A 23,475-nucleotide genomic window follows, 5' to 3' on the forward strand; every position below is an offset into this window, starting at 1 on the left:
AAAAGTAAAGGAGGACCCCGCACAGGCTAATAGGGGACTGGGGGGATAGTAAACCTAAAACATGAGAGACAGGGGTGTCCCCACGCGAGAACAGTCTGAGACTGAGTTTCACACCTAGTTCTTGGGTTCTAGGGTGAATGTTCTATTATTAAAGAGACATATTTGTGAAGCATGCCACTAATATGGCGGGAAAGGTAAAGTTACAATAATTTGTACTCAAACTCAGTCTCAGACTGTTCTCGCGTGGGGACACCCCTGTCTCTCATGTTTTAGGTTTAACATCCAGACTCTGACAGCATCCCAGGTCTGGCAGACTTGGTGCTACAGTTTACCTATCTCATATTGTCCATTTGTGTTGCTTAGCACCTGGCAGGGGCAAAACTTCTGCAGGGGCTATCAACCTGTCCGTTTGGGCTCTTTCAGCTAGTGTTGTCCTGGACCTAGTTCCAGGAGATCAGCAGACTGGTTCTCCGAGTCACTGGGCTTAATGACGGTGGGAACTTTACTTTTCTCATTGCAGGAGCCACAGTTACAAAATGCAGCAGGTTCAGTCTTTACGATGGTGCAGCCGCTCTTTGTGCAGATAAAAGGCAGCAGGGCAGTCCTTCTCCAGTCCTCTTCTTTTCTGCAATGTGAACAGAGAGTCGGGCTGCCAGGAGTGTCCCAATGGGACCATGCAGTCCTGTGCCCCATTATTTATTGTCCCCCTCAAGATGCAATGACCCTTCCTTGGTTGTCAGAACCAGGGTAACCCACCCTTGAGGTGTGGTTACTATTGGGCTGCATGCCCATGGGAAAACCGGTTTGCACACAAGTTTCTCTCCCTTATCTCTGTCTCCTAATTGAATGCAGGAACATAAGGAATCCTGCAAAGGGATGTTGTCACAAGCAGTCCTTCAAAGGTGGCTTCACCTTTTGGGCTAACATCCTAAGCTGCCATCCTAGGAGAGAAAGTGACACCTCACTCTCAAGCAACTGCCGTTGTTCCCGGTCGTAGGAGTCATTCACAGATCTCTCCAGGTGCTCAGAAAAAAGTTTTTAAAAGGTGCGCATATTTAATAGTGACTATATATCTAGCCCAGTCTAATGTCACAATTAATTTGATACATTACTTGACTTTGTTAGGTGGTCCTATTCAGAAGTTAGCCAGGCTGGGGTGTCAGTTGGTAACCCTTTGTATGCCGATGGAGCTCCTAACCTTTCCACAGTAAAATAACAATATGGAAGTGTTACTGCTAAGACATATGGGACATCATATGTCTTACTTAGTAATATACAACTCCCTGTCATAGGAGTCTGTAGGCCTTCCTTAGGGGAGACTTACATATATTGCTTAAGGGAAACGGTTGCTTGGCCATTAGGCGTAACGGCAAAGTGTAACTGACAGTGTCACACACTGCCCTGTCAGTCTGCACTGGCAGGATGGTGTCTATTTTGGCTGTGTCCCATGCAGGATGGCACATACAGTGCATACAGTGCTGCAGCCCTGGGTGAATACTCTGTCTTTCATGCCTTGGGGCACCTGAGGTACCATGTAAAAGGGACATATAAGTAAGCCAATACTTGCCAATTGGGTGTATCCAATTCAACATAACGTGGTATAGGGTTAGAACACTGGCACTGTGGTCTGGTTAGCAGGCCTCAGTGCATTCTTAGAGTTGAAAAACCAGCTGCATCAGTCCATAAATGTGGGGGCGAACATCCAAAAGAGGTAGTTCCTTACACTTGCAGTAGAACTATTCTGTCTAGGTTTAACTTGAATATACAGATTCATGGATAACCCTCAGGAGAAAGATAGCAGACTTTACTACACAATATTTTACCCTGGTAGACTTTACAAAGTGATTTTTACAACGCTAAACTTTTCACCAAGTTATAATAAAAGTCTATGTGACTTATGTTTATCACACATGTTTCTTTATTATTAGAAATTATTACAAATTAAATAATCTTTTAAGAAATATATTTTGACTTCAATTGTAATAGTTACATTTGTTATGTAAAAGATTGTAATAACAAAAAATCTCCAATCAACAATATTGTTTTGGGCCTCAATGCCCGTTTAAAACCATTGAGGCCAAAACTAAATATTGTTTCAGTCATAAATATTAACAACATTACTTGTAGTTGCTGCAACATGTTTTATTTTTTAAAACAATGATTTTAATCTAAATATGTATATATACAATCAGCCGTTTTACCCCACTCCTCTGGTGACATCTGACTGAAGTATATGTTATACAGTGACACTGCTTTCCGAGGAAACAGCCACCCTCATTTCAATACATGTAAGTACAATTTAAAATGATAGAAACACTGTTACTGCATTTGAAAACAAACACTGCTCACTTTAGTATTCATTTTATTATTTGAAACAAAACTACTTTCAGCTGCAATCTACTTGCAGCAACTACCACAAAAAGGACACAATATCCAATTGATTACTGCTTTTCTATGAAAGTAATTAGGTAATATTCATTTTTAAATAATTTAAAAAAAAGGTTACTGATTAGCCTTTCTTTTCCTCCAAACCAGAATTCAACTTAAACAATAACATTGACCTTTTCTTCTCAGAGCCAGACATTTTTGAAAATTAAAAAATTATCTTTCACATTTTTCTATTTTAGAATAAAACATTTCAGGATAAGAAAAATAATCACACTAAATAGCTGCAAGTAAATCCTTCAGTTGTTCAACAGGAAAACATCAATCCCAACATTTTGTTTGAAAAAAGGTAACTAAACATGAACATTATTTAAAAATTAAATAACCAATTAGTAATAACCAACGTACAATCAGTTTAGTAAGCAGTAACATTAATTTCCAATTTACAGCAACTAAGAAATAAATAAAAAGCTTGCTTCTACAGATTAACATAGGGCAATGATATACACAATAAATGTAAACATTTAATATTTCACCCAACAGAAAAAATTCCAGAAGAACACAACAATAAATTCCCCTTCTCAAATTTGTGAAGAAGTAATCTCATTCCAAACAACAACCCAAAAAGGGTAAATCTTGTCAACACTTCAGAACCAAATATGTTTTGAAGGAATAAAATAAATTAAATCGTTATGAGTAATATATATATTTTTTTTAACAGAATGGAAAACATGGCAAAGGCCCGATTACAAGTTCGAACTGCTGGCTGTCCGACCACCGTGTCTTGAGTTTGGTGTTCTGACTGCCACAGGTCCGCTGCACTGATGGAGCTCATGGATCCCGCTGTGGTGGGGCGGCGGTCAGAGACCGCACTATATTGGCAGTGCCGATGTTGCATTGCCAACCATATTACAAGTTCACCACGAGACCCTTTCCATGGTGTGGAGCCCTGACATGAAAAGGTTGTTGATGAGGCAACTCAGTGGGTCCTGTAAGGGCCCCCAGTAGCCTCTGTGAACCGGGGTGCATGCAGTGGGGCACATGTTGCACCCCCTCTGCATGTTTGCACCCCCAGTTTCTACACAGGAAGTAATGCAAAACATGGTGTCTTTCTCCCTGCTCAGGAATGCATTGTAGTGCTACCACGGCGCTGCCTTTCTATGGCACTGCTTTGAGGCTTAGAAAGGCACGGCTGTGGGACCACCGATGCAGGACTGCCTGCCAGGATTATAACTCGTAATCTGGAAGGTAGTTGACTACAGGTTTGGCGGTCCTGTAGCGTGGGGCTGGAGTGGCAGCCTGCTCCAAGTCCACCAAACTTGTGATCCAGCGCCCTAAAGCAATCTATATAGTTTGTCAAATTCGGAAACAGATTACTAAGTTATCAAAGGTACCTTTATTGGAAGGAAAAACAGATTGCACCAGGAGCACATTGGAGGCGGGTAAACAATTTTTCAACTCAATGCAGTGGCAGAGCAGTTACTCTGAGGAATTTGATCAAATACCTCAGAACATAAACACTATGGGCTCCATTAGGATGTTGGGCGGATTTCCTCTGCCAGGGCAGCGGTGGCCACCACCACCCTGGCGGAGGCAATCCGCCCGACATCCTTCCCTGCATTCCCCCCCGCCACATTACGATGGCGGAGGGGACCGCAGCGGTGTGAAACACCGCCCGCCTGTTTTCCGCCCCGGTCGCCTTACGGCCGGGGCAGAAAAGGGATAACATGGTGGCGGTGTCTATCAGACACCGCCAGCCATATTAGTATAGGCATTTTTCAATGCCTGTCCGCCACGGAAAGGCATGCGGTGTTCACTCTGGGGGCCCCTGTGGGCCCCCAGAGTGATGGCCAAAGGGGGGTGGCACACGGGGGGTACCTGTGGTGCCCCCCTGCATTTGCATAATCGCAGCAGCAGGCACCGTGCGGTGCCTGCCACTTCGATTATGCAAATGCGTCCATTTGTTATTAACATTGTGGCGGGCGGTGCAGTGTGCACTGCCCGCCCCAATGTTAATTACAGGAATGCGCCCGCCACTGTGGCGGGCGCATCCTAATGCCAATGTCGGGACCCCCGCCCTTTAGGCGGGCGGTCCCGATTTACGATGGGATGACGGGCGGGCAAAGTCCGCCCGTCATTCTAATGGAGCCCTAAGCCTGTACAACCGAGACCGAATGAAGTTTACAAAAATCAAAATGTTTGTCTTTATTTATTGTGTTTTTACTAATAAATAAAAAGATTAAGGCCCTGATTATGTTGTCGGGCGGACTCACATTGGAACTCACTCCCCGCTTACCTTCACCTCACCCAGAATCACCTAGCGTTCAGAAAGCAGCTTAAAACGTGGATATTTGACAAATAATCCTCCTCCCCTTTCCTAAGCGCCTTGAAACCCTCTGGGTATGTAGTGCGCTATACAAATTTCATGACTTGACTTGACTTGACATTCATCTGACACTGTTGCAGAATTGGAACCAACCGACCTGAGGTTGGCGGTCCCGGCTGCTTCGTTTGGATGTGACTGCATGCATGATTCTAAAGGAGTTTGTGTGTCAGGAGGAAAACACCCACAGCATAAGTTTCCATAGAAAAATGGAGGTGCCTGCCACATGGCTCAAGGGAGTTTAGGTGGTCACCATAGGTGCCCCCCTGGGCCAAATATGGAGGGCCAGGAATGGAAGGGGGTCGTGCAAGGGGCCACCAATGTCACTTTCTGACAGCCAATTCATGTCAGAAAGGTTCTTAAGGGATTATGAGGCCTTTCTGACTGGCCGACAGGCTCAAGGCACCGCATAGGATTCCCTGGCCAGTTTAAACTCCGACCACCGCCATCATAATATGGCAGTCGGACTTCAAACCTACAATGTTGGTTGGAAAGCCTTCAACCAGCGGTCAGAGACTTTCCGATCAACATGGTATTTAGGTCCCACATGTTTATTATGTATGTAGTTAATATTTGTATATATTGAAGAGGTATTTTGGGATGTACGTCAGTACAACGCGATCTTTTAGATCGCTGTACTTGACAACGCTGCCATTACAACGCAAGTCGTTACAACGACTTGCGTTGGAGGGCATGGATTGTGGAATATTATAATTTTATATTCCAACACCAGTCCACGTAACAGTAGGGAAGGTGTTGGAATATAAAATTACAATATTCCTTAACCAACAGCACCATCCAGCGCAAGTCGTAGTAACGACTTGCGTTATAATGGCAGTGTTGTTAAGGTAGTGCGGTGTAAACACCGCGTTGTAAACAATGTTCCCCGGTCTTTGGTTTAAAAAAAAAATTACATCCACGAACACCACCAGCCAAGCGCCAGTCCATCCACACTGCCACCCAAGCACTAGTCCACGCACACCGCCAGCCAAGCACCATTATAACCACACCACCAGCCAAGTGCCAGTCCACACACACCACCAGACAAGCATCAGTCCACATACACCACAAGCCAAGCATCAGTCCATACACACTGCATGCCAAGCACCAGTCGATGCACACCGTCAGCCAAGTGGCAGTCTATGCAGACAGCCAGCAAAGCACCAGTCCACACACAACGCCAGCCAAACACCAGTACCCGCACACCACCAGCCAAGCACCAGTCCACCCAACTTGCCACCCAAGCACCAGTCCATGCACACCACCAGCTATTAGCCTGTCCACACACAATGCCAGCAAAACCGATTCCACACAGACCACCAGCCAAGGATCAGTCCACACACACTGTGTGCCAAGCACCAGTCCACGCACACCACCATCACATTTTGTTTTTTTATACAAAAAAGAAAACACAAACAAATTGTATGTAAATACAAAACTGCAATCACAAAAGCTGAAACTAAATACATCAAACTAATGCCAACCTTGAAACTGAAAAAAATATATAACACAATACAGACCAGGCAGTTCACTTTAAGACTCAGGGATGCTTCCCAAAATATTTTGCTTGTGGTGCATTCTAAAACAAGCAGGCACATACAGAGGAGGTTTAGAAGGACACTTGGGCAGTATTTACGAGTCTCCTTCTGCGTACCTCCATGCCAACAGACTCTACGTCTCCTACTGGGAAATTCTTTTGTGGGAGTGGGAGGAATGTGATCACAAAGCAGCGATCTTTCATCTACCCACATTCTCCACCACTTCAACTCTAGGAGTACTTGCCTGTTCCACTACAACAAGGTTGCCAATCACAGAATCCTGAAACAGAATAAAAGTCAACTTAACCTAGAAGAACAATCCTTGAATACAACAAAAGCATCAAAAGTTGCTAACTGGAAAAGATGGATAGCTAACTTCTTTTTATACCAAATGTAAGCCTTATGAAGAGCAGTGTAAGGTTCCAAACACTGATCTTCTCTATCAACACCACCGGTGTGCCTATTATAGTCTAAAAATGCACACAGGTTTGCACACTTCAGCAACCTGACCCCAAACAGTCACAGGTGAAGCAGACATCTCTCCTTTCTGCAAACTTCACAGCTAGAGGTTTCTCACTACACAACACACTGCACTGTCCTGCTCAAGGTTTTGACAACCAAGTTCTTTTGGGAAGCCTTTATACTTAGAGTGGATTGTTCCGCAGGCAACAGTGTCCATGTTGACCAATTCACTGAACAACTGCTCACCAGTGTAGAAGTTATCTACATATAAATGGTGACCTTTGTTAAAAAGCATCCCACCAAGGTCCAAAACAATTTCACCTCTCAACCGAAAGTGAACAGACAAGCAGGGGGGTTCAATCCTGGAATCCCTACCGGTGTAAACCCTGAAATTAGAGACCTATCCAGTCCTACTGTCACACAGCATATACATCTTAACTCTATAGCGTGCCCTCTTGCTAGGAATGTACTGCCTCAAAACCAAGCATCCCTTGAACAAGACCAAAGACTCATCTATAGGTATTTAGTTCCGTGGAGCAAAGATCTCAGAAAATCTATCTACAAAGTGATCAAGGACAGGCCGCATTTTAAAATGATGGTCACAATCAGGGTGATCTTGTGGCAATGCTAAATCATTATCGACAAAATGCAGCATCCAAAGCAGAACCGATCATGACTCATAATTGCCAGAAATAGAGCTGTTGCTATAAAGGGACTGGTAGACCAACATGAAGACATCAATGGCTTCCTTAAAGTTAAACCCAAGAAAATATTCAACTCTTCCAGATTTGTGGGAGTCCACCTGGCAGCTTTAGAGTGTGGCCTAAGTCTGGAACTGTTGTCCCTCAAATACTGTTCAGCATACAATTAAGTTCTGCTCAACAATCTTTTCCAAAAAGACTTTGTCCATAAACAACTGAACAAAATACCAGTAAGGTCAGGCAACACCATCTGCACCATGTCTGTTGCAACCAGAGGTCAGCTCTTCCAATGGGAAGCCTTGCAGCCCCAGGCTGCAGTCCAGATGCTTCTTGTAGCACTATCGGCACATCAGTGTCCTCCTCTAAAACAGGCACTTCATCTGAGCTGAGAGTGGCTTCATTATCCGATGATTTCTCCCAGACAGAAAATTCACTGCCATTGGGAGTGGCTGAGCAATACTCTGCCTGCTCACAGAACTCCACGGAATTTGTCGGAGTTTTTAGGCAGCTCCATGGAAATCCGCAGAGTGAAACTCCACAAGCTCCACCCAGGCCTTCTAAATATGGTCAATGATAACACTCTTTGTCAAGTAAAATCAATTTGGCTACATAAATGTTAGGACTTTGCAGCTACTCACTTTTTGCTAATAAATATTTAGCTGGAAGAGCAATTTGAATGTTTAAAAAGGCAAAATACATATCGCAATTTAACATTTTGCATCACTTTTTTTGGCAAAATAAGAAAAATGTCTTCTTCCAATTAGCTATTCGCAAAAAAATAGCAAACAGCTATTTTGTTGTTTGTTTCTTGCCAAATAAGTGAAATACTCTCAAAGGACTTTCTACTTCATTTTGCTGAAAAATATATTGCTGATTTTTAGAAGCAAAACAAGAGAAACATCTTCAGGTGTTTTGAAAATGTTAATTTGCAGAGTTGAACTTTCTTATAAAATATGTTGCTTCTGGAGCATGCAAGTGAAGGCGAAATTAAATAAAAGAAAAAAATTTGGAAATGTATATGGTGCGGAACTATTGATTTTGCCAAAGTACAGCAAGCCAGGTGACTTGATTTTTATTATAAAAATGGAAGCTAGCTTGGAGCCTGGTTCCAGTATTTGGAGTCTGTGATTAGCATGCAGAAATACCAAGGGCTGCACCAACATGGTGACCCTCATGGCTGTGGTGCACCCACCCCCACCGGATTCAGAGTTGAATCCAGGTTGGGTGGGCGGTGCTACAGCGGTTTCATGGCGATGGTCTTTTAGGCTCATAGAAGATGTTGTGCATGTCCCACTGTGCATGGACAAGGGTGCAATTCCAGAGGAGTACACAATGTACCGCCCCTGCATGCACCCCCAGGCCCAGGAGCATCAGGTTGCCATGTTAGGGTCCCTTAGTTGCCTCTCCACTACCCTTTTCATGGACAGCTTACTGCCATGAAATGGGCGGTGGGCAGGCAACTCGAAATATGCTCGGCTGTACCGCTGCCGCACCGCCACCATATTTGAGCTCCTGACTGATGTGCCACTGTCACAGGATCCTGGGTCCCAGTTGATGCAGAGGTCCTGCGGTGATCTGACCGCCACACTTCGAATACATCGGGCGGACTACCAGCGTGGCATTGGTCAGACCATCGCCAAGAGCACGGCAGACCTATGGACCACTGTATTCCTTTTTTTTTTTTTTTTTTAAATATTTTTTATTTTCTCCCATTTTTTCCGTAGATTACATTACAGTATATACAGTACATAATTTTCTTACAATTATACAGTCATATATATTATCATACAGTCAAAGCCATGAAAAAAAGCGAGATCTAAAGAAATACAACAAAATAATTCAATGCAAAGAGTGTTCCTGAAAAAATGATCACAAAAACCCAATTCATGTCTTGCTATTCTTCCACTCTTCTATAGGGCGCCATATCTTCCCCCCCAATATTCTTGCCCTTTTGCCTTTCCTATCATAAATGGCTTTCTCCAAATTATATATATGCAGTAGCCTTGCCATCCAGATATGAAATAGTGGTGCAGATTTATCTTTCCAGGCTTTCGCAATAATTAGTCTGTAAACTGCTGTGGCCAAAAATACGAATTCGGGATAGTTGTTGTTATTGCCTATGCTAATTCCTAATATTATCAGCTCGTCTGTGAGTTTCACCTTCAATCTTAAAGATATCTCCAAGAACTCCTCTATTGCAATTTTTAGTGTGCATAACTGAGGGCACTGACAGAACATGTGCGTAATATTAGCATTTGTTGCGTCACAACGTGGGCAAGTTATACCAGTGCTGCCCCCCCATTGTGCTATTCTGGCTGGTGTGTGATATAACGAAAAAATAGTTTTATAATGTTGTGTTTGCAGTGTAGCAGAACAAAGTATAGTTCTTCCAAAGTCTAAGGAGGCTTGCAAAGCTTCCGGGTGAGCCCCAACTTGCTCAATCCATTTCTTGCTAAATTTTTCCCTGTCATCGGATTTATACTCCTGTAATTCTATGTACAATTGTCTGATTGAGCCCCGTAGACCGCTCCCTAGGTATTCCATAATCCTACAACTTGACATACCTGCTGGCCCCCCCTCTTTTAGATGAAAGTAGCTTCTTATTTGTAGGTATTTAAAGAAATTATTTCCGGGTATTTCAAATCTATGTTGGATATCTTGAAATAACAAAAAATCCCCTTCCCCATCCATCAAATCGCCTATTTTCTTAACCCCTTTGTCATTCCAGGTTTTCATTGTGTTATCCCAAAAAATTTCTGTTGGTAAATCGTCATTTAGGTATAGCCTCAGATATCTATTAAATCTGCCTAGCCCTACTCTTTTCATAATAACCCTCCAAATTTTATATACTGCCTCCAAGGTTTTAAATCTAGTATGCTTGACATATGTAAACTCTACTGTATTAACCAGGGCATTCTCAGCCCTTTCTCCTAATAATGCTTTATAAGTATTTTCTATACCTAACCCTTCCTCGTGAAAAGATCCACCACCTAATAGCGCTTTAGAGTACTGCAGTACTGCAGCCCAATAATAAAATCTGAAGTCTGGTGCCCCCCAACCTCCCTTTTCCCGTGGTAGTGTCAGAAATCTGTATGCTCTTCGTGTCTTGCCTTGTGCCCATATTAACCTATTCAGTGTTGCTTCTATTTTATTAAACCATATCCCATCAAACAATAAAGGAATCGCCCTAAAGAGATATAGAAATTTGGGGAATGTGACCATTTTAATAAAGTTAATACGCCCCATTAAAGTCAGATGTAAATTATTGACCCTCTCCAAATTTCTCCTAACTTTCCCTAATAATGGCCCCATGTTTATTTCCACCAGCTTCCCTAGATCAGCCGTCACCTTAACACCCAAGTATGTTGCTTCTTGAACTACTCTAATATCACTAAAGGTGGAATACTTATTCTGCACTATCTGTGTTTTCCCTTTGTTTATTAAATATCCTGAGGATATACCAAATTTCCTTGCCTCATCTTCAATTTCGGTCAGCGCTTGCGCTGGCTCTGGAGTGACAATCGCTACATCATCTGCGTAGGCAAATAATTTATAATCTTCCCCATGCAGTGTAACAGGTCTAATCCTACAATTCGCTGTTAACCTTCTCAGATAGGGGTCCAAATAAATGGCAAACAGCAACGGAGAAGCTGGACACCCCTGTCTTGTCCCCCTCCCAATCTGTACCGTTTTTGAAAAGGATTTATTTATTCTTATTCTAGCTGTAGGTTGTCTGTATAGGGCCTGGATTGCTGCCATAAATCCTTTACCTATTCCCGCCCACTCCATCGCTTTCCATAGGTAGGCCCAGGAGACCCTGTCAAAGGCCTTCTCGGCATCTAAAAAGATTGCTGCAACTGGCTCTCCCAAGGCCTCTGCTGCATCCAGGACAGTGATCATTTGTCTGGTATGTTGGGTAGTCCCTTTACCAGGTATGAACCCATGTTGTTCCGGGGACACCATTTTCTCAATGATCTTACTCAGTCTATTAGCGAGGGCCTTAGCATATATCTTTACATCGGCATTGAGTAGAGTGATTGGTCTATATGACCCTGGTTCTGTTGGTGGTTTATCCTTTTTTAATATCACAATGATGTCTGCACCCGACCATGACTTTGGAACAATCCTACCGCCCTGTGCCAGACAACATATCGCCCACAAATCTATGCCTATGACGTCCCAGAAGATCTTATAAAACTCAACGGGTATCTGATCCTGTCCTGTTGCTTTACCTGCTGGAAGGTCGGAGACAGCATCCCCGATCTCCTGAAGAGTTAACACCTCGTCTAATTTGTCTCTCTGCTCTATACTAAATTCTGTCTGTGGTCTTGGAGTTAAATAGGCCATACTTTCTTCCTCAAACTCAGACTCGCTCGTATTTTCGTCTTTCTCGTATAATACCTCATAGTACCTCCTAAATACCTCCTGTACCTCCTCAACCTTATTCACGATTGCCCCAGTGTTATCCCTGATTTCTTTTATTTCCCCTGCTGCCATCGTTTGTCTTGTTCTTATTGCCAGGAGGTGCCCTACTCTTTCATTGTATTCATAGCACAGCTCTTTTTTTGCTAAGTAATTCCTAGCTAGCTTCTGCGCTTGCGAGACCCCTGTTTCTGCTTTTTGAGTTTCCAATTCAAGTAATATCGATTCAAAAGGTTCCCTCTTACTAATTGCCTCTACCAAAGCCTCTTCTAATGTTGCAAGGATTCTAATCTCTTCTTCTGTTTTCTCCTTCTCCCTTCTATTTCTAGCGATTGTGTAGCTTAGTGTCTCCCCCCTTATACCTGCCTTGAAGCTATCCCATACTACATCTGCCGATGTGGAATATCTATTAATGTCCCAAAAATTCCTTATCCAAGCTTTCATACTTATGATGTATTCCTCCTCAATCAATCAATCAGTGACACTTATAAAGCGCGCTACATACCCGTGGGGTCTCAAGGCGCTGGGGGGGGGGAGAGCCGCTACTGCTCGAACAGCCAGGTCTTCAGCTTCTTCCTGAAGGAGAGGTGGTCTTGGGTCAGGCGCAGGTCGGTCGGGAGGGAGTTCCAGGTCTTGGCGGCCAGGTGGGAGAATGACCTTCCTCCTGTAGTCGCTCTTCGGATGCGGGGGACGGCGGCGAGGGCGTGGTTGGCTGATCGGAGGTGGCGTTTGGGAGCGTAGAAGTTGACTCGGCTGTTGAGGTAGCTCGGGCCTTGGTCGTGTAGGGCTTTGTGTGCGTGGGTGAGGAGGCGGAAGGTGATTCTTTTGTTGACGGGGAGCCAGTGAAGGTCTCGCAGATGTCCGGAGATGTGGCTGGTTCGTGGGATGTCGAGGATGAGTCTGGCTGAGGCGTTCTGGATCCGCTGGAGTCTCTTCTGGAGCTTGGCGGTGGTCCCGGCGTAGAGGGCGTTGCCGTAGTCCAGTCGGCTGGTGACGAGGGCCTGGGTGACGGTCTTCCTGGTCTCGGTGGGGATCCACCAGAAGATCTTCCGTAGCATGCGTAGGATGTTGAAGCATGCCGAGGAGACGTTGTTGACTTGCCTGGTCATGGAGAGGGAGGAGTCCAGGATGAAGCCCAGGTTGCGTGCATGGTCTGTCGGTTTGGGTGCGGTGCCCAGGGCGGGAGGCCACCAGGAGTCGTCCCAGGCGGAGGGAGAGGAGCCCAGGATGAGGACCTCCGTCTTGTCCGAGTTCAGTTTCAGGCGGCTGGTCGTCATCCACTCGGCTACCTCTTTCATCCCTTCGTGCAGGTTGGCTCTGGCGGCGGCGGGGTCGTTGGTCAGGGAGAGGATCAGCTGGGTGTCGTCGGCGTAGGAGATTATGCTGAGGTTGTGTTTGCGTACGATGGCCGCGAGGGGGCTCATGTAGACGTTGAAGAGGGTGGGGCTCAGAGATGATCCTTGGGGGACGCCGCAGATGACTTCGGTGGCCTCTGACTTGTACGGTGGTAGGCGGACTCTCTGTGTTCTCCCGTCGAGGAAGGAGGTGATCCACTCCAGCGCCTTGTCCTGGATTCCGACGTTGCTGAGGCGCCGTACTAGGGTGCGGTGGCAGACCGTGTCGAATGCCGCGGAGAGGTCTAGGAGGATGAGGGCCGCTGTTTCTCCATTGTCCATCAGGGCTCGGATGTCGTCGGTGGCGGCGATGAGGGCGGTCTCGGTGCTGTGGTTGGCTCGGAAGCCGGACTGTGAGGGGTCGAGGGATCCGTTCGTCTCGAGGAAAGCGGCCATCTGCTTGTTGACGGTCTTCTCGATGACTTTGGCTGGAAACGGGAGGAGCGAGATGGGGCGGTAATTCTTGAGGTCGGTGGGGTCCGCTGTTGGTTTCTTGAGTAGGGCGCTGAGTTCGGCGTGTTTCCAGCTCTCGGGGAAGATGGTGGTGTCGAGGGATGTGTTGATGATGTCTCGCAGGTGGGGTGCGATGACAGCGTCGGCTTTGTTGAAGACGTGGTGAGGGCAGGGGTCGGTCGGTGATCCGGAGTGGATGGAGTTCATCGTGCGGATGGTGTCTTCGGTGCTGATCGGGGTCCAGGCGCGGAGGGTGGTGGTGGGGGGTGGTTGTTCGGTCATGGTGTGCGTTGGTTGGTTGTTGAAGCTGTTGTGTATGTCCGCGATCTTGTTGTGGAAGTATGAAGCCAGGGAGTTGCAGAGGTCTTGCGATGGGGTGATGTCGTTGTTTCCTGCGCTGGGGTTGGAAAGCTCTTTGACGATGTTGAAGAGTTCCTTGCAGTTGTGTGCGTTGTTGTCCAACCGGTCCTTGAATGCTGTTTTCTTGGCGGCGCGGATCAGCTGGTGGTGTTTCCGGGTGGCAAGTTTGAAGGAGGTCCTGTTGTCCGGTGTCGGTTCCCTTCTCCAGACTTTCTCGAGGGCTCGGCAGTTCTTCTTGGAGCTCTTGAGTTCGTCGGTGAACCATGGGGCTTTCTTGCTGCCGGGTCTGCTGGGCGGGGTCCTCAGTGGGGCGAGTTCGTCCGCGCAGTTGCTGATCCACTTCGTGAGGTTGTCGGCGGCCTGGCTGGGGTTCGCTGAGCTGGCAGGAGGGTGCTGGCTCAGGGAGGTGGCGAGCTGGTCTGCTGTGATCTTGTTCCAGCTTCTGCGGGCGGTCTGTTGCTGGTGGTGGTGGGTCGTTGTTTTCTTGAAGGTGAAGTGGACGCAGCTGTGGTCCGTCCATTGAAGCTCTGTGGTGTGGCTGAAGTTGATGTCCTTGCTGGATGAGAAGACAGCGTCGAGTGTGTGTCCGGCGAGGTGGGTGGGGGTGGACACCAGTTGCTTGAGTCCCAGGTTGGTGAGGTTGTCGAGCAGGGTGCTGGTGTTGCGGTCGTTGTTGTTCTCCAGATGGAAGTTGAGGTCTCCCAGGAGGATGTAGCCCTCTTTCAAACGTCCAGGTAGAGTTTAATCTCTCTTTAACTTGAGCATTTCTTATACTTAAAACCAGGGGGTTGTGATCCGACACAATCCTAGGGAGTCGATCTATACTGGAGATACCAACAAGAGAGCTAGAGATAAGAAAATAATCCAGTCTAGCTATCGACTTATGTGGTGCAGAATAAAATGTGCTACCTGAACCCATTGGGTTTTTTTCCGCCCACATATCACTTAGTGCATTGTGTCTAGCAAGATTTTGTAATGATCTGTATACCTTTTTCTTCCTCCCCGTGTATCTCCCCCCATGCTTCTCAAACAAACCATTTAACCCATTGATGTTAAAATCACCACAGCATATCACAGGCTCTGGCCATATTGCTAATTCTCTGTCCGCAAATTCAAAAACATCCGGATCGTCATCATTTGAGCCGTTCACAGAGATAATTGTAAACCGAGATGCATTTGTTTCCAATTCAATCATCACCCACCTCCCTTCGCTGTCCTCCTTTTTCCTTTTGACTATTGTGCAGCCTTTCCTTGCCAGCACTGCAACCCCCCTACACCTTTCTATCTGGCCTGTATAAGCTAAAACATCATACCCCATTTGCTCCAACAAATAAATCTCATTAACGGCTATGTGTGTTTCTTGCAAACAGACAATGTCAATTTTCCAGAATCGCAGTAGAGCTCCCAATTTTTGTCTTTTTTCTCTGTTGTTCAGACCACATATATTCAACGTAATTATCTTAGTTTCCATCTACCATATTTTTTCTCCCCCTTCCTTTTTCCCAACTTTCCACTCTCATTACTTCCACATTTCCCTCTTGAAAACGTAGTGACTTTTATCAATCTGTACTGCATTTTTGTTCCAAACACAAAACGTGCCCCCCACCACCCTCCCCTTCTGTACCCCCCCTCCCCTGCACCCCCCCCCCCCTGTGACAGCGAATAGGTCAGAGCTGACCTATGCGTGCCCACTGTGCGTTGTAGCGTCGCCCCCCTCTCCTCCCCTACCCCACCGGCAAAGAAAAAACCCAATCCCAAGACAACTCCTATTCTCACTAGTCTTTATATTGTTTTCCAATTTACCCGTTTTTACTGGGCAATACTATTTTCTCCCTAGTTTCATTTCCTCTACTTTTCTTTTCTTTTTTACCTTTTCACCCCTCTGCCCCACCCTATTCTCATGTATCTACTTGGTAATACTATCTACTAGCTCCACCTTTACCCTTCATCTCTTTCAATTCTTCTAGATATTCTCCAGCCTTAATCTCTGAAAAGAACATTCTGACTCTGCCCCCAACAATGACTTTTAGTTTCGCCGGAAACATCAAATAGGCTTCAGCGCCTTGACTCTGAAATGCAGCAATCATTTGCCTAAGCCTCCACCTCCTTTCCACTGTAACGTGGCAAAAGTCCGGTCTTGCAAAAAATGTAGTTCCATCCACCGTCTTTTTAGAGTCAGGTCTGGCCTTATCCATCAGTTCTTGTCTCGCCAGAAAATTCCCGAAAAACACTAACATCGCTCTTGGGAGTGAGCCATCCCCTCTTTTTTTCCCCTTTGTCGTGAGCGGAAACCTATGTGCTCTTTGCACCTCTTGTTCCCATTGCCATGGGGTCTCCGGGAAGGCTCCTTTTAACAGCTTTATCACAAAGCCTCTGGGGTCTTGCCCCTCTGCCCCTTCTTCTATTCCAAGAAGGCGTGCGTTATTTCGCCTCTGGCGATTCTCCAAATCCTCGACCTTCCATTGCAGATCCTCCATCGCCTTTGAATGCTCTTCTCTGTTAGTCTGCCAGTCCGTTACTTCCTCTTCAATCCTGCCAGTCCTTTCTTCCACTTCGGTAACTCTTTCGCTCACTTCCTCATATTTTTTATTTATTCTCCTAATGGAGGCTTGAATTTTTTTCGTATCATGCCTGGCTCTTCTACTCTCTGCTCTGGCTTCCATTTGAATTTGTTTTAAAGTTGTAAATATTAAGTCTAGTTTCCCTTCCTCATTCTGGGGGTCTTGTCCATCCTCTTTGTAAAGATTTGAAGTAGCGGAATAGTCCCAAATCAATTTTTTATGAGAACTCTTGTGCGGTATTGTGGGGGAGCCTGTTCTCCTACTAGTCGGCCTGCGTTTTTTCTGTGTGTCTTTTTCTTTGGAGCCCCCTGTATCATCAGTGCTGGAGAGTGAGTCTCCCGTTTCTCTCTCCTCTTCACTGCTGGTGATAGTGGAGTCTGACTCTTCAGGAACAGAGAAGAATTCTCTGTCCCCTTCCGCTCCCTCTGTGCTCTCTGTGCCCTCTGTATATCCACTACCCAGCTGCTCCTTTTGCCCTTGCAATAATCCTGCCTCCACCTCTTGAAGCGCTTCTAATAACGGGTCTGTGTTTAGCGATTTAGTTTCAATCGTCTCTTTTATCGCTCTCACCTCTTTTTCCGTGGTCGTCCGCCCAGCCTCCTCTCCGGCGGTAGCTGACTCATTTGCAGCTTGTTCCGCGGTAAGCGTGAGCTCTGCCTGCTCCGCTCGCGTCAGTTGCCTAGTAACGCCTATGCTTGCGTCCACGAGGACGCTGCCTCCAGGTCCGCCTGCCAGAGAGCTCTCCGTACCCAAGATTGTCTCTGCATCCTCCGTTAGGGCTGGCGGGGGTACCTTGCTGTTGAAAATCTCGATTACCGAGGGCTGACGGAAGGAGAGGTCGCCCTTCTTTCTCTCCGTGGTGAGTTTTCCTGCTTGGCCAGGCTGCGCGCTATGACTGCCGCTGCGCGTATCATCAGTTAGATTCAGTATCTTGCCTCTGTCTTTCTCGGCAGCCTTCTCGATTTTGCGCTGCTGTGCCTTGGTCACCGTCGAGATCGTGGGTGTGGAGCGTTTACCGGGTGGGGGCATTTTGGTCTTCGGGATTGTACCAGTCCTTCCCGGATCCTTCTAGGCTATCTCTTTTGCCGGTCCGATGCTTGGAGCCACTGTTTGTTTGTCTTTCGCCCGGTTTGCCATTTTAGGAGAGCAGGCCTTTCGGAACTCCTCAAATAGTGATTTCCATTGCAGTAAACTTTTTTTAATGTAGTGAAAGACACCGCTATTCCCTTCCAGCATCTGCCGGCATAGCCTCCACTGCATGCTTCTTTAGCAGCCGATCAGGATCCTGTTACCTCCATGGGTCAGAGAGGGGTCTAGCTGCGACTTGCACCTACAGCGCTACAGTGGCCATCTTGCCAGCAGAGGCCCCATTCGGACCACTGTATTCCTAATGAGGCCCCAGGTGTGGCTAAGATGAATGTGATAACCAATATTGTGTCTTACAATAGAAGTTGGATGTTTTAATTTTCTTACAAGTCATTACTCAGTTTTCCCGAATCAACAGGTCAAATTTGATGATCACATTTTTGACTTTCACAGGTCGTATTGCGCATTAGACTTGGACCATCATCCTGAATATACACCTCATCACAGAGTGCCTGGGAGCCCCTACATAAATGGGCATACTCCCTCTCAAATGGTCACCCAATCAACACCCCTGTACACCACTGTCTTGACAAAATCTACGGAAATGATAAAATTAGATCCTTTTAATCTCAAAGCTCAAATGTATATAACAATTGAACTAATACTAGTACTGGTAGTATGAATGCTCCATATTTACTAATATATGGTGTTATCCCAGGTGTAATACATTTGGTAAATCTGAGATTAAGCCAAAATCTGTGGGTGAATGAATAGGAACACCCAGACTCCACCCATGGAACGCTTTCCTGATGCAGAGTGATGCAAGGTATTGATTTGTGCTGCCTTGCATTATTCTGGATTTACTAAGACATGCAGAGCCACAAAAAGTGGCTTTGTGTGGCTTAGTAAATCTCACTGAAGCTCACTGAAGCCCTTGCATTGCCTAGCATCACACTGCACAAGGTCAAAGCAAGGGCTGTATAAATCTGGCCCCAGTCTCTGTGAGTTAACTACTTAGGGGCATATTATCAAGAACAGCGTTAAAATTATCGCTAGTTCAGTGGCAGAAAACTGCAGCTAAAGCGGCGATAATGGGCTTGATAATATGCCATGGAGAATTCCAACAGAAGGCCATGTTCACACCAGAACATGGACTTATATTGGAATTCTCAAGGACATATTCTCAGGCCCATTATTGCCGCTTTAGCTGCAGTTTTCTGCTGCTAAACCGGTGATAATTTTTATCGCGGCTCTTGATAATATGCCCCTTGATCCTTTAGGATTATTTCCTCTTTGCAGCAAACGTCTCATTTTTTCTAGTATTCACAAGTATCCTAGCATTATTCCAGCAAATCTACTATATTTACATGTTTCCTGTAGTACAGTAAAGCACATACATTACTTACGCAAAATTATTACCAGGTGGAAAATTGCGCATTTGGTAATTTTTATACAAATGTGCACTTTCACATTCATCATTTTTCTCCCCTGGAAAAATATTTTACAAATGGTCTAATCCTGCTGCCTGCAACCTAGAGGGCAGACTGTTGTAATTTGTGAAACAAAGGCCTCATGGTACCCGAGGTGATTGAAAATCCCTTGGGCTCCAGGAGGCCTTTTGTTCACCGCAACAGCGGTGAACAAACATTGAAATGTGGATACTCTTGGCTATTACCAGCCATTAGAAGCTCTGCGAACTCCATTGTTTTCAATAGAGGGCTCAACATTCCACTGTTCTTATAACATTTCACTTTGAGAAAGGGAAAAAATATTTTAGAAGAGCAGTCGGTGGTCCTAGGGACCTCTGCTTACTCTTAAAGAGTGAAGCTTCCAAGTTTAATTTTTTTCGTTTTAAACACATCATGTTTTTCTTTAACGAAAACGGGATGCATATAAAAAAACCTGGGGGCATATTACCAAGCAATAGCAATAATTATCGCTATTGCTTGGGTAGAGACAAAAATTTACCGCTGAGCTGCGGCGATTTTTACCGCAAATAAACCTCAAGGTTTATCGCAAATGCGATAAAAATTGCCGCAATGCATGAATATCGCTGAAAAGTCAGTGATATTCATGCATTACCGAGCTAATGCTCTTAGCCATGTTATCCACCTCCCGTTGGATAACATGGCTAAGAACTGCTCAGGGCAGGTGTTAGCTTTTGGAGATATTCGCGCTTAGGGCGAATATCTCCAAAAGTTGGTAATAGGAGATAGCGATATTAGCGACTGTTTTCAGTGGCTAACATCTTGGCACGCCCACTTTGCATATCATTAGTGATAAATATCACTGACATGCAAAGTGGGGCCCAGAATGGTCGCTATCTCCTACTAGCTGTCGCTAACTGGTGCTAGCGACAGCTAGGTAATAGGGAGATAATTTTATCTCCGCTTTCTTCGCTTTTAAAGCCAAAAAAACGGAGATAAACCCCCTTGGTAATATGCCCCAAGATTGCTTTATTAAAAAGCAATCACAGATATGGTGGTCTACTGACTTCAGCAGGTCACCATCACTGTGATAGCTGTTATACCTAATGGATTGCAATCTGCGACCTACCGCACTAATATTCATGTGATTGGTCAATTTGTGGCCAATTAGGAATTACTATCTAAAATTTTTACGTTTTCTTACAGTAGGATTTGCGATTTCCTAACTGCGATTTGGTAAGAAATCATGGGCCATATATATCAAGCAAATTCGCATTCGCAAAATCCGAAATTCACAGAATTTCGGCCTTTGCGAATGCGAATTTGCTAAATGGAATGTATTAAGAAAAATTTGTTGCAAAATAAGGAATCGCAAAATTTGCGATTCCTTATTTTGCAATTGCATTTAAGGAATCACAAATTTTGCGATTCCTTTAATGCAATGGGCCAGATGTATGAAGCTGAAATGGGTTCGTAAACGCAGAAATTCGCAGAATTTTGGCGTTTGCGAACTCATTTGCGCAAAATGGTATGTATGTAGCAAATTTCAGTGCAAAATAAGGAATCGCAAATTTATGATTCCTTATTTTGCGATTGCATTTAAGGAATCTCAAAATTTGCGCTTCCTTAAATGCAATGTATGAAGCAAAAAAAAAATTGCTAATTGTCCTTAAGGAATCGCAAATTACCACCAACTTCGAGTTGGTGGTAATTTGCGAATTTCTTGAAAAATTCCCATTTTTGCATTTTTCAAAGTGCCATGCTTATTTCAGGGGTGCAACAGGGTGTCTTTTGGACACCCCTGCACCCTTGCAATTATTCTCAATTTGCGATTGGCAAATTGCGAATCGCAAATTGAGAATAATTTCACATTCTGAATGGGAAATTATTCCTTAATTGTGATTAGCAATTTGCTAATCGCAATTAAAGAATTTTAAGAAATCGCTAAAAAATTGTGAATTTCTACATACATACCATTTTGCAATTCTCAAATAGAGATTCCTTAAAAATCGATATTTGAGAATCACAAAAGTGTATCTTGATACATATGGCCCAATGTATGTAGCAAAATGCCCTTAAGGAATCGCAAATTACCACCAACTTCTAGTAGGTGGTAAGTTGCAAATTCCTTGAAAAATGTAAATTTTTGCATTTTTCAAAGTGCCATGTGACGCACATACATGCCCTTAGGGCATGTATGTGCGCCACATGTGCACCCATGTATACTTCAGGGGTGCAACAGGGTGTCCTTTGGACACCCCTGCACCCTTGAAATTATTCTCAATTTGCGATTAGCAAATTGCAAATCACAAATTGAGAATAACTTCCCATTCATTTCTATGGGCCTCCTGGCCCATAGAAATGAATGGGAAAGTTTTGGGTGTAAAGCTTTATTCGAGTTATATACTCATGAAAGCACAACATGCATATAAAAACATCACACTTGGTCAAAACATTTCATCCAGTACATATTAAAACAGTTGCGCAGCTTAATAATTGTAAAAAGAAAAATACATACAGGCTAAAAACATTGATCAAGAAGCATTAAGAGAAAGAGCTCTCCGCCTAATGGACCAAGCCCAGCCCAAGCACAAGTTCCCATGACAATAGGCTCCTCAGAAGTAGTACAAATAATTCTCTGAGCCTCAACTGCACTAGATGTCCCAAGATTCTTGCAGACAGGGGTTTACCTTCTTGGGGAGGCATAAGCATTACAAGCAAATAGAAAGTGTCCTACACTTTCGTTGATAGCGCCGCACGCTGGGCAGCACATGGTATTCAAACTCTTCCATCTGCCTGTTAAATATCTCAACGGGAGGGAACCAGATCTTAATTGAAAGAACAACTTCCTGTCCATAGGGACAGTTATACTGTCCCAATATTGTTCTATTACAGGACACATTTTACTTTCCAGAAAACGACCACCCATTGAGTCCGATTTAACCCCCCTCCAAAGCATGCCGTCTATCCACTCCCAGTACAATGTTTTAAGTGTATCTTTACTTGGGAATACTTCCCCCCCTGGATTGTCCCAGAGATTGGAAAGACCTAGTTCACCTAGCATTACCCTTAGGTTTTTCAACCATGATATTTTATGGAAGGTATCAATTTTGATTATTGCCAGGAAACCTTCCGCATAATGCCTAATTTCAGGGGTGGACCAAAGTCATCTCCAGTATAAAATGGGACGTGATCTGGCTCGGTCACTAACCAATCTTCTCTCCAAGTCAAGAATAAGAGGGATTAATGGGGTACTCTGGGGCAGTCCCGTAATTCCCCTAAGAAACCTGTTCTCTGCTATCTGTAGGGAAGTGAATTTGTCAAAACCCCACAGTTCCGCCCCATATAGGGCCGACCCTATTGCCTTAGCATCATATACAGCGAGGACAGGTTTTATGGGTTTTGTTTTAGATCTTTTGTGCTCCACACGTAAGGCCCCCGATATTTGCTGATGTTTCAAAACCGCCTTTTCTATGTGGTGGGACCAACCATAATTGTTTGCAATTTGTACCCCCAAGTAAGTGAACTCCCTTACCACCTCAAGCCCGATATTATTCATGTGTATCCTAGGGCGAGGTTTACATCCTCGGAAGAAGGCCATCAACTTAGTCTTGCCTATGTTTACTTCCAGGCCATGCTCCTGACAAAAGTCATCAAAAATATTCAGGGCTCGCTGTAACCCGGCTGGGGTCTTGGACATTATGAACGTGTCGTCAGCGAACATCAGGATTGGAACCCTGGTGCCTGCTAACGAAGGTGCATCCACACTAGCGTCCAGCATCCTACCAACTATCCCATTGATATATAATGTAAAGAGCAAGGATGCCATTGCACAACCTTGGCGAACCCCTCGCTCCACAGGAAAGTCGATGGAGGATTGTCCATTTGTCCCCCACTGTACTTTGGCAAAATTGCTTTTGTGCAACCTCATAATTAAAGTGAGCAATTCTGCTGGAATGCCTATCTTGCTTAAAACTGCCCAGAGCTTGCCCCTTGGGACTAGGTCGAAGGCAGCCCGCAAGTCGACAAAAGCGACATACAGGCTGCCCCCGCCAAGAAGTACCGCCCCCCACCGCAGCATGGTAAAGGGGAACACCTGGTCGATGGTACTAGTGGCCCTCCTAAAGCCTGTCTGAAAGGGGGAAAGGGAATCATTTTCATCCACCCAATCCATAAGCTTGTTTACCACCATTTTCCCAATTACTTTTTGGATAGTGGCAATCAAACTCATGGGCCTATAATTGGCTGGAAGGGATCGATCTCCTTTTTTGTGGACAGGTATAATAATAGCTCCCTTCCACTG

Source organism: Lissotriton vulgaris, chromosome 6 (genome assembly GCF_964263255.1).
Source record: "Lissotriton vulgaris chromosome 6, aLisVul1.2, whole genome shotgun sequence".
NCBI classification, from domain to species: Eukaryota; Metazoa; Chordata; class Amphibia; order Caudata; family Salamandridae; genus Lissotriton; species Lissotriton vulgaris.